The sequence below is a fragment of the Chelonia mydas genome, chromosome 20 (genome assembly GCF_015237465.2).
Source record: "Chelonia mydas isolate rCheMyd1 chromosome 20, rCheMyd1.pri.v2, whole genome shotgun sequence".
NCBI classification, from domain to species: domain Eukaryota; kingdom Metazoa; phylum Chordata; order Testudines; family Cheloniidae; genus Chelonia; species Chelonia mydas.
Window position 1 is genome coordinate 10,360,350 of NC_051260.2, and position 10,697 is coordinate 10,371,046.

Sequence of the window (10,697 nt, forward strand, 5' to 3'; positions counted from 1 at the left end):
TAATCAATCCCACCCCTTAAAGGGACATCTGGCAGCCCCCCTCCTGAGCCCACAACTTTATAGTGTACATTCGAGGCGGTTTTGACTCATATTAAAGCAATGGGCTCTTTTTAATCTGTTGCTTCTATATGGAAATGGGATAATTAAAAGCACTTGTGCAGTGTATATCTTATCCATCCAGATGTTTCGCAGTTGTGCATTTCCTAAATATGCCATTCCGCCCAGTTTGACTTGGTATTATTAAATCATCTACACATTTTCAAGCAGCAGCCCGAGCTTAAAGTCTTTGCAAATTTCCACACATGGGGTCCCCAACTCTCAATGCCAAAGTCTCGATTCACTTAACAATTTATTTATCACAGCGCCATAAAAGCACCCTCCACATTTAAGCCTGCACGAAAGGGAGGCTGCATTGAGAACGTACCTGTCAGAAATTTGTTTAGAGGAGAAGTGAAGCATTTCGTATCTCTGAGCTGGATCTTGGGTTCTTTGCAGACAACAGGAGTTTTAAATGTGCAAAGGAGCCAGCGTCAAGGAGACTCGGGTTGACATTTGGGTGTGCAAGACCCAAGATTTTCCGAAGTGGGTGTCTGAAGGGATTAGTTTGGGGAGCAAAGCAGATGCTCATGTTGATTGGGAGCTGCTGGATCCTTGGTACATTTGAAAATCTGATGGGCCCAGGTACCTGCATAAGGAGCTAGGGTTGAGATTTTCGAGAGCACTTAAGGGAGTGAGATGCCCCAATCTTTCTGAATTTCACTGGGATAGTGGGATGCTTAAGGGAGTTAGGCACCTAATCACTTGGCAATCCTACTGGGTGCCTATCTGCAACTTTAGGAACCTATAACCCTGTCCCTAAATAATTGAGGAGGATAAACCCCCTTAACTTTTGATCCATGGCCCCCCCCCCCACCAAAATATCTGACTGCCTTACAATCTTTTGACCATCCCCTGGGAGGTAGAGAAGCCAATTCCAGTTTACAGAGGGAAACTGAGGCAGGCAGCGACTAAATAATTTGCCCAACATCACACAGGAAGACTGTAGCAGAGCAGGGAAGCCAACCTAAGTCTCCCAAATGCTAGGGAGAAGTCATGCTTCCACTGGGTCATGCTTCCACTTTGCCAACTTTTTCCACTGGGCTTGTGACCCTAACTGGGTCACTTAGGTGTTTTTGAACATTTCACCCTGGGAATGCCTTCGATCGTCTCAGCCTAGTGGTCTACATTTAAGCCACCTTTTTTTGAAACTCTTGGCCTTGGTTTCCAGCTAAAGTAAAACTTAGAAGGGTCACCATGTGAAAAAAAAAAAAGGAGCAGGGTGCAGATAATATCTCTGACATGATGATTTATCTTATACCCTGAAAAGATGGCCGCGAACCAGAATCCAGATCCTGCATGTTAGTGCAATGCTCATCAAGTTCCTAGCTCTCCTATTGCCACTGGTGTCAATGAGAGTTTGGCCCGTGGAAGCACCGAGTAAGGACTGCAAGATTTGGCTCATTCATGTTATTCATTATGTGGCCAGTGCACAGGGCTGTGTGGGTATAAAATAAAACAGTCTCCCACCCTGCTGAGTTTACACTTTGCCCGGGTCATTCTTCTGGAAACATCTCAACAAAATCAGCCAACGGTCCAAAAAAGGAGTGAAGTGAAGTAAGGCCCCATCCGGCAACGTCTTTGATTTCAGGTGGAGCCGCTCAGCACATTACTGGAGGCAGCTAGGATGTCCCAGGATTGGACCCACAAAGCAGAAGGAAGCTGGGGCTGAGAGTGAAGGAGAACATCTGGAATATGTAAGGAACCTGAGAGGCAGCTGGGTTTCTTTACTCGTGTCATATAAAGTCCACGTTTTCCAGATCAGTTTTCCTCCCCTAAATCCTGAGCGTGCCATCTGCAGCGCCCCACCCTGAAGGGATCAGAGGGAAATGAAAAAGTTCCATAAGCCCACCAGGCACAGATGTGCAGAGCCTGGGAGCTTTGAGAAGAAGCACTTGCGTGAACTTGGATATTGTTTTACTGCTTCTATGGTGAGAAAAATCACCTCCTCCGTTCCACTGCACACTTCAATTTCCCTGGGTCTTAATCATTACATTTATGGTGCCCGTGTAAATACAAGGAAACAGCAATGGAAATCAAGCAAATCCTGCAAGGAGATATTTCTCCAGGGATTTACTATCAATTCTCATCCTCCAAACCTGTGAAAGATGCATAGGAGGGGAAAAAAGATTTAATTGAATACAAGGGCTGTTAACCCCAGTGCTCTGGCCGAATTCTAATTCCAGTAATTACATTCTGCCTGATTAAAATTTCCCCTTCATTTTCAATTGCTTTTGGTATCCCTCTTTGTTTCCTCTTATACCATGTTGTGTGGCATTTCTGTGCATTGTTACATAGTTGCTGGGTTCTACCCCAGAGGCAGCGGCATTTCAATGGCAAATGAAGTGGATGATGGATTCAGATTCCCTGCTATCTGATGACAAGAAGCATTATAATAAGACCTAGTTCTTCTGTACCACTTTGCATCTGTACAAAGGAAAGCAGTATCATTAGCCCCATTTTACAGACAGGGTAACTGAGGCACAGTGTCATCCAACAAGCCAGGGGCAGAGCTGGGATTAGAACCCAGGTCACCTTAGTGTTAGTGCAGAGCTCTACCCACTAGGCAACAATGCTCTTTTCAAAGCAACTGGCCTGTATAGCACTTCCCTACCCCACAGGGGCTGTTGTGAGGCTGAATATGTTAAAGGTGCTCACATACTGCAGCAAGGGGGGGCCGGATCAGTGCCTTAGCTAATTTAGACCCCACCATTTTCTACATATAGTTGGGATTATGTTTTCCAATGTGCATTGCTTTGCATTACCTCTCGGTTACCACTCAAGAAAGAGATCTTGGAATCATCATGCATAATTCTTTGAAAACATCTGTTCAATGTGCCCCAGGAATCCCAAAAGCTAACCGAATGCTTGTAACCATTAGGAAAGGAATAGATAAGACAGTAAATATCATAATGTCACTATATTAATTCATAGTGCGCCCTCACCTTGAATACTTTGTGCAGATCTGGTCGCCCCCTCTGAAAAAATATATATTAGAATGGGAAAAGGAACAGAGAAGGGCAACAAAAATGATGAGGGGTGTGGAACAGCTTGCATCTGAGGAGAGATTTAAAAGACTGGGACTGTTCAGCTTGGACAGAGACAAGTAAGGGGGGACATGACAGGGGTCTATAAAAATCATGACTGGCGTGGAGAAAGTGAAAAAGGAAGCATTATTTACCTCTTCCCATAGCACAAGAACTAGGAGTCACCTGATGAAGTTATTAGGCAGCAAACTGAAAACTAACGTAAGGAAGTACTTCTTCACACAACACACAGTCAACCTGTGGAACTCCTTGCTGGGAGATGTTGTGAAGGACAAAAGTGTAACTGGGTTCAAAAAAGAACTAGAGAAGTTCCTGGAGGATAGGTCCATCAATGACTATTAGCCAAGATGGTCAGGGACACAATCCCATGCTCTGGGTGCCCCTAAACCTCTGACTGCCAGAAGCTGGGACTGGACAATGGGGGATGGATCAGTCAATGATTGCCCTGTTCTGTTCATTCCCTCTGAAGCGTCTGGCACCAGCCACTGTCGAAAGTGGCTAGATGGACCAACTGTCTAACTCAATAGGGCCATGCTGATGTTCTGATAGGTAGTTCCCTACAGAGCTTTCTTAGTTCTAGGTGGTGGTGTTTGTTTAATTGGATGTAGGAGAGAACTCCCAGCACCCCCACCTTGGCCCTGGGAGGAGGATGAGAGAAAGGAACGCAGAATTGATATGTACACATTCTGCTCTCATCAACCCCAGGTAAATCTGGAGTGACTCCAGTTAAGTCAAATGGAGGTAGCCCCTCACAAAGGCAATCAGAGTCAGCCCCTTATAGCCTATATATGCAACTCAGACAACATGTTATGAACTTGTAATGGCCGCTCTGTTAACAGCTACATGGGAACGGAAAGCTGGAGCTGCTCCAGCTTGAACTAAAACTCTGCAGCCAGTGGGGTAGCTACTCGTAGCCTCTGTGGATCCCCCTTCCGGCCCTTCATTAGTTAACAGCATTTCTGTTCCTTCTGCATAAGCTACAGGCTCACTCCCGAAACAGCACAGAGAACCCGCAGCTCCTGTCAAGGGGTGAATTCAACCCTGGGGGTTGCCCATTCCTGGAGCTGCCTCTCCTGTTGGTGGCAGGATTGCGGTGTAACACACCATTAGGCCTCACCCCGGGGCACCGTCCGTTCCTGCTGACCTCATGGGAATTGGGGGAAGCTCTTTGTGCTCCTTGGACACAAAGGCCCAGTGAGAAATTTACAAGGGACTGCAGTGGGAGCAGGGCGTCACTGGGCCCTACCCTGCGGGGTGCTGATGAGAACTGGGAGAAATTTTTCAACCAAATCTTTTATCCGGTAGAAAAAGCAGAGTTGGTGACAGTGAATTTGTGGCAATTTCACCGAATTATTTCTGTCAAGGGGGAAAAAATACTAAAAAAGAAAAAGAAAAAAATGCAGAAGAAATGGGAACATTTCAGTTTTTCAACCGGAAACCGGCTTTTGGGGTAGAAACTTTCCTCTCTTTTTATTGTAAGTTAAATTTTAAAACATTTACAAAATTCTCAGCAGTGAAACGAAACGTTTCATTCGACCCAAAACACATCCCCCCCTGCAAACTCTTTTGAGTCTCTGAAAATTCAGAGGGGTAGCCCTGTTAGTCTGTATCAGCAAAAACATCGAGGAGTCCTTGTGGCACCTTAGAGATGAACACATTTAAATTCAGGTTGACCTGAAATGAAATCCCTCCCCCCACACATTTTTCAGAATTGCCAGGGAGCCGAAAAATCCATGATTTGCCCAGCTCTAATGCTCAGTGCCCTCAGCTCTCACTCGCATCAACGGGCCCCATCCCCAGATGTGTGACCGGGGCGTGAATCAGGGGCTTTAGAGGTAAAAGAACACAGCTGTGCAGCTCAAGCAAAGCAGCCCAGTTCCACAGCTGGGAGCAGTAACAGATCTGCAGGGTTAGGCACAGAGGGGTGACATGCAATGTACACAGCCCAGTGGGTGACACTAGGTGCTTGGGGACCGATCTGGCAAGGCGCTGTGTGCCTCCCACAAGCTGCTAGTGTAACCCAGTGGTGAATGTGTGTTATAGGGCCACTCTGTGTCTGTCCACAGAAGACAGGAGTTATTACAAGCCCTACTTACAGAGCTTTGACTCACGCTGTTGCTGCTCCCGCTTTTTAGCTCTGGGGTCCCACTTCGATCCCCGCTGAGTCCTGGCCCTCTGCACTCCCACCCGGTTGAGTGGGACCTGGGATCAGTGGCAAGATCTTCATGCCAAGGTCCCAAAATGCTTTCTGCCGCTCTCACCAAGTCAGAGGGAGTGGAGGGCATTGAGCAGAATGAAATCAGGCCAATCTCATCTCCCTAATTGCTTCAAAGGTGCTCTTCACTTTATTGGCATGCTGCCTGAGAGAGGCTGTTATGGGGGCACTCGACATTTCCTGAATGTCCCTCTCCAAAGGCCGAACACCTCTTTCAACAGCAATTTATTTGCATGACTTCCTCCCCAGCATAGATAAGGAGCCGCCTTGCAGCGGGGGAGAGGAAAAGGAGGAGGGGGAGGTGGTGTTGCATTTATGATCTGGTGGGAGGCAGATAAGAAACCTCTTGAGTGGCTGGGATGAAAGAAAGAGCAATTGATTTCCCCATCAAGTGTCTTACATCGAATTCAAGTGGACCCTGCTGCAGGTAATAGAGAAAATTTGCTGAGCCTCCCAGAGCAACTAATCACCGAGAAAATGGAATAAAATTCAGGGCAGCAGCATTTATCCTCTTAGCCTCACCCAGGGGATTTCTGGGGTCGTGATGAGAGCTGGGCAAAATTTTTCACACTAAACTTTTTGTGGTGAAAAAAGCAGATTCGGTAACTCCAAAATGTTTCAAGAGTTCACGTCAGTTTCACGAAATGGTTTCTTTTGGGACATAAATAAGTAAAAATATTCTTAAAGATTGGAGTGTGGCCAGTGTGGACATTTTCAAAAGGAAATGTTTCAAGTTTTCGGTTTGGAAATGACTTTGGGTTTCAAAATTTCCTTTAATACCATTAAAAAAAATAAATCCAATTTTTGTTTTAAAAAGCTCGAAATTCAGTGTTTTTGATGTTGTCAGACTAAAACATTTTGTTCAACATGAAATGACTTTTTTTTTTAAGTAAACGGAAATTTCAAAAATTCTGTCCAAACTGAACTGAAGCTTTTTTGATATTTTGAAATTGCCAACGAATCAAAAAATCAATTTTCACCCAGCTCTAGTCATGACCCTTCTCCCCCCTAGTAGTAGGTCATAAGCATTCTCACCTTCATATAGAGCTAATTAGGAAGGGGCCCAGTTGGATGGGAACAGGATGGAGCCCAGTATAGACAAGACTGAGATTAGAACCCCTAGCCTAGACAATTTATATCAACTTTCTTTCTCCCCCACTTCCCATATTTCAGTCAAGACCAGCTTCCCCAGATAGATGAGGGTTCAGTTTTTTGGCTGAATTGGGACCTGTTATCTATGAACTGTTGACTATGTACTTTTGGGTGTACAATATTTATCTCATTAAACACAGACTCTGATGAACAAGTTAAGGAACTAAAGTCCAGATTTCCAAAGGTATATAGGCACGTAATTCCCATGGAGAACCTGGGCCTAAAAGATTTACAGGGACTTCTGGGCTACTGTGGTTTGTAACCAGTGTTTGTAAGGAGAGGTTACCCCAAAAGATTGGCCCTTGGTTCCTGACACCCTTATTATTAAATATTTGTATTAAAGCCTCAAAAGAGATTAAGGCCCCATTGTGTTAGGTGCTCTACAAACACAGAAAAGAAATCATCCCTGGCCTGGAAGGATTTACAGTGTAATGTTTCATAGATTTTAAGTCCAGAGGGGACTTTTATGATCAGTGAGTCTGGCGTCAGTTTCCCCTCCTGCCATTTGTATATTTAGATTGTAAACTCTTTGGGGGCAGGGACCAGGGTTTGTCTCTCACTCCATGTCTGTGCAGCACCTGGCCCAATAGGGCCCTCAGCTTGATCGAGGCCTCTATCTGTTACTGTTCAGTCCTGCCAATTCTTGTGAACTTATCACGAATCTTGTGATATATGGAGATTTGCTTAAAGCCCCAGCTCATGGAGACACATGAGCATGGAGAATCTCAGCTTTCATTTTGAAAGTTTCTAGCCCTCGTGGTTTCAGAAACAAGCTTGAAAATATGATTTCCAAGTTCTGAAAACACTGAAAGCAGATAAAAACAACCCGTTATTCTTGTTAAAAAATCTCATGATTTTAAGACAATCTCTTGATTTTTTTAACATTGGAGTTGGCAATACTCTGTAGTAATAACCATGATGAATATTATCTAGCCCTTTCTATCTTTAGATCTCAAACCACTGACAGCATAAGAATGGCCATACTGGATCAGACTAAAAGTCTATATAGCCCAGAATCCTGTCTTCCAAAGTGGCCAATGCCAGGTGCCCCACAGGGAATGAACAGAACAGGCAATCACCAAGTGCTGCCCATTCCCAAACTCTGGCAAACAGAGGCTAGGGACACCATCCCTGCCCATCTTGGCTAATAGCCATTGATGGACCTGTCCTCCATGAATTGATCTGGTTCTTTTTTGAACCCTGTTATAGTCTTGGCCTTCATAACATCCTCTGGCAAGGAGTTCCACAAGTTGACTATGGGTTGTGTGAAGAAATACTTCATTTTGTTCATTTTAATCCTGCTGCCTATTAATTTAATTTGATGACCCTAGTTCTTGTGTCATGAGAAGAGTAAATATCACTTCCTTATTTACTTTCTCCACACCAGTCATGATTTTATCATATCCCCCTTCGTCGTCTCTTTTCCAAGCTGAAAAGTCCCTGTCTTATTAGTCTTTCCTCATATGGAAGCTGTTCCATACTCCTAATAATTTTTGCTGCCCTTTTCTGAACCTTTTCCAATTCCAATATATCTTTTTTTTGAGATGGGGCGACCACATCTACACACAGTATTCAAGATGTGGATGTACCATGGATTTATATAGAGGCAGTATGATATTTTCTGTCTTATTATCTATCCCTTTCCTAATGATTTCCAACATTCTGTTCGCTTTTTTGGTATTTTCTGTCTTATTATCTATCCCTTTCCTAATGATTTCCAACATTCTGTTCGCTTTTTTGGCTGCCGCTGCACACTGAGCGGATGTTGTCAGAGAACTATCCACAGTGACTCCAAGATCTCTTTCTTGAGTGGTAACAGCTAATTTAGACCCCATCGTTTTATATGTATAGTTGGGATTATGCTTTCCAATGTGCATTACTTTGCATTTATCGACATTGAATTTCATCCCCCATTGTGTTGCCCAGTCACCCGGTTTTGTACAAAGGAGGTCCATATCATTATCCCCATTTTACCGATGGGCAAACTGAGGCACAGAGCTGCCAAATGACTGGGCCAAGTTCACTCAGCAAGTAAAGTGGCAGAGCCAGGACTAGAACCCAGAACTGGAAAGGGACAAGTGGCTCACTGCAACCTTTATCAAGCAGATATTTGATGTAATGTAACTAAAATAACATTTAAGTTATCCTAGGAAAGGTGCAAACCTTTCAGAGCTGGGAATCCATTGACTGAGGCCAGATTTTTCCTTGCCGCTAGCACAAGAAGGGGAGCATGACAGTGAAAGTGACATTTACACCAGCCACGTCAGTTCTTTTCTTTATTCATCTATTTAAATCCCCCACTGCCTTGGGATTAATCTACCTTTAAAATGTGTGTTGCAGCCCATAACATTCACTGAGGACATTTCAAAGAGCACAAGGACTTCTGGGGCATCCGCCGCCTGAAGCTGCTGTTTATATGGTGCTGCTTTGCTCATTTGGCTTCTCCTTCTCAATCCAATTCCTCCCTCACAGCTCTGAGAAATTATTTCAGTGGAGACCCTACAACAAACGTTAGCTGTACCATTATCTACCTCAGATGTAAAATGCTCCTTGTTTGGTTCTTTATGATGCAGATAGAAAACCTGAAACGTTTTTGGTTTTTAAAAGGTTTTTGTTTTGGTTTTTACCTTTTAAAGTCTTATTTTCCCTGCTTTCAGGGTGTACTGAGGAATTGTCTCAGACTCAGAGAGGCACATCATCAGGTCTCAAGCCTTATACTAAGCAATGTGTGTAGGGGGAAGCAGACAATTCAGACATTTATAACTTATTAAGGTCAGAAGGGATAATTAGATGTCCTAGACTGACCTCCTGGCCAGAGATTTTCACCCACTTACCTCTTCATTGAGCCCAGTAACTTCTTTTTGGTTAAAGCATCTCTTCCAAAAAGATCTGATCTGAAGCCGTCAAGTGATGGAGAATCCCTTGGGAGTTTGTTCCAATGGTCGGTCATCCTCACTGCTAAAAAACATGGGCTTGTTTCTAATGTGAACGTGTCCGGCTTTAGTTTCCAGCCATTAGTTCTTGTTATGCCTTTTTGTGCTAGGTTAAAGAGCCCTATAGTTCTAGTAGTTTCTCCCTGTGAAAATACTTATGTACTGTAATCTGATTCTTTAACAAAGACTTCCCTGCTCCCAAGTGTCTATCAGGTGTTCATTTTAAATGGGTGTTAATGAAAACAAAGGCAAAGCTCTAAACAGTGTGACTAAAAGTCCACTGCTGCATCTCTCACTCTCATGGTGGCATAATTCCTACAGGTCACCAGTCATCCGTAGGGTGGTGTATGGGTAGGATTGGATTTTTGTTGGTAAATGTCAGTAAGCATTGATTTCACCATCCACCCACCGATGAAAAATATTTCCATAGCTAATAATTGACATTTACAGATAGGCAATGTAAGAAAAATGATGTGTGAGAACTTCTTAGCGTCCTACCTTAATGTGCATCTAATGTGTTGTAATGCTGGTGTTCATGGTGCTGGAGCAGGGGTGGCATTTAGGTAGCCTTAACTCTTTGAATCTCAGCATCTACTGTCATTAAATAATGATTGTCGTCCTCCTCCTCCCCCAAAACATTTCTTCCTGCCACTGTGAAAATTCAAATAACTAAAAATTGGGGGGGAAATGCTTAAAAATAAACATTGATGTTATCCATTGAAACTATAAAAAAATAAAAATTGAATTCTGCCAATCCTGTGTACTGAGGACAATGTTGGAATTGCAAGTTATCACTTTCAGGGGGCAGCGGACAGTTTTCTGGTTCCGCTTGCAGGCTAGGGGGCTCTGGAGCAAAGCGTGAGAATGGAATCGATCCTAGAGTCATTGCAGAGCTTAAGGCCAGAAAGGATTATCAGATCATCTACTCTGACCTTCTGTATGTCACAGGCCACCTGCACCACCCAGCACCCACACACTACACCCAGCAACAGAGATGAGACCCACAGACTATTACGTGCCATGGGCAGAAATGAGGAGGGACCGAGGTGCTAAAGACCCCTGCAAAGTGAGGGAAATGATTAAATGGGATATACCCAGATAACCCAAGCAAGCGACCCGCAGCTGCAAAGAAAGGCAAAGAAACCCTGAGGTCCCTGCCAATCTGACCGGGGAGAAAATTCCTTCCTGACCCCCAATATGGTGATCAGTTAGACCAGGGGTGGGGAAACTTTTTCCTATCAGGGACCACTGACC